The sequence below is a fragment of the Dreissena polymorpha genome, chromosome 2 (assembly GCF_020536995.1).
Source record: "Dreissena polymorpha isolate Duluth1 chromosome 2, UMN_Dpol_1.0, whole genome shotgun sequence".
NCBI lineage: Eukaryota > Metazoa > Mollusca > Bivalvia > Myida > Dreissenidae > Dreissena > Dreissena polymorpha.
Genome location: NC_068356.1, coordinates 99,680,489 through 99,681,961, shown reverse-complemented (window position 1 = coordinate 99,681,961; position 1,473 = coordinate 99,680,489). Strand labels below are relative to the sequence as shown.

The 1,473-nt window shown below is 35.4% G+C and overlaps 1 long non-coding RNA gene across 1 annotated transcript; it reads right to left on the bottom strand.

The window, feature by feature from the left end:
• Positions 1 to 550: 550 nt before the first annotated feature.
• Positions 551 to 1,260, bottom strand: LOC127868260 (uncharacterized). Its single transcript, XR_008044042.1, has 2 exons — positions 945 to 1,260; positions 551 to 782 (listed from the first exon to the last, which is right to left on the bottom strand). It is a non-coding gene; the product is annotated as an uncharacterized LOC127868260 (long non-coding RNA).
• Positions 1,261 to 1,473: the final 213 nt, after the last annotated feature.

Sequence of the window (1,473 nt, the reverse complement as noted above, 5' to 3'; positions counted from 1 at the left end):
AAAAAAATTAGGGTACGAAAAACTATTTGGGTACGAAAAAAAAGGTTCAAATAAAAATTTGGGTACACAAAAAATTGGGAACAAAACGAATTTGGGTACGAAAAAAATTTGAGTACGAACAAATGGGTTCAAAGAAATTTGGGTTCGAACAAATTTGTGTAAAAAAAAAATTGGGTACGAAAAAAAATTTGGTTATGAAAACCTATAGGGAACGAAAAAATTAGGGTACAAAAAACTATTTGGGTACGAAAAAAAAGGGTACATATATAAATTTGGGTACAAAAAAAATTGGGTACGAAACAAATTTGTGCACCGACGGACAGACGAAGCGGCGACTATATGCTCCCCCTAAAAAATTTGGGGGGGAGCATAATAAACAAGTTATGGCAATTTAAAGGTACATGTAGTACGCAAACTTAATAATAGATTTATCAATTATATGCTTATTCTAAGTGAAAACAAGGGACAAAATTGTCACAAAACCAGGTTTTCATTGTGAAAAAAAAATCTGATAAAGGGAGAAAACTCAAACTGAACTTTTGAAATGACCAAAAAAAATTAACCCCCTTTGAAAGTTTTTTTTTTTTTTTTAATCTATTTTTAGTCGTGGCGGCCTTGACATTGGAGATATTGACGTGATTCTTTCGTGGGACACACCGTCCCATGATGGTGAACAAATGTGCCAAATGATTTTAAAATCTCACAATGAATGACATAGTTATGGCCAGGACAAGCTCATTTATGGCCATTTTTGACCTTTGAACTCAAAGTGTGACCTTGACCTTGGAGATATCGACGTAATTATTTCGCGCGACACACCCTCCAATGATGGTGAACAAATGTGCCAAATGATTTTAAAATCTGACGATGAACGACATAGTTATGGCTCGGACAAGCTCATTTATGGCCATTTTTGACCTTTGAACTCAAAGTGTGACCTTGACCTTGGAGATATCGACGTAATTATTTCGCGCGACACACCGTCCAATGATGGTGAACAAATGTGCCAAATGATTTTAAAATCTGACAATGAACGACATAGTTATGGCCCGGACAAGCTTATTCCGCCAGCCCGCCAGCCAGCCCGCCCGCATTCGCCAATCTAATAACCAGTTTTTTCCTTCGGAAAACCTGGTTAAAAAGGCCATAATTGTTACAAAATGCTTGATACAGTTATCTGCTCTTGTTTATACATTGGGGTCATGTTGGTTAATAAGCAAAATACATGGTGTATGAACGCAATATGTCAAGGGACATAAAAAATATTTGAGGTCATATGCAAACTTTAACATAGATTTATCAATAATATGCATATTATTCTAAGTGAAAAAGGGCCTAATTCTGTTAAAATGCTTGATACAGTAAATGAGTTGTCTGCTCTTGTTTATAGATTGGGTTTATGTCGGTAATGAAGTATGCAAAATATAAAAGCAATATGTCAATGGACATAGGAAATATATTTGAGGTGGTACG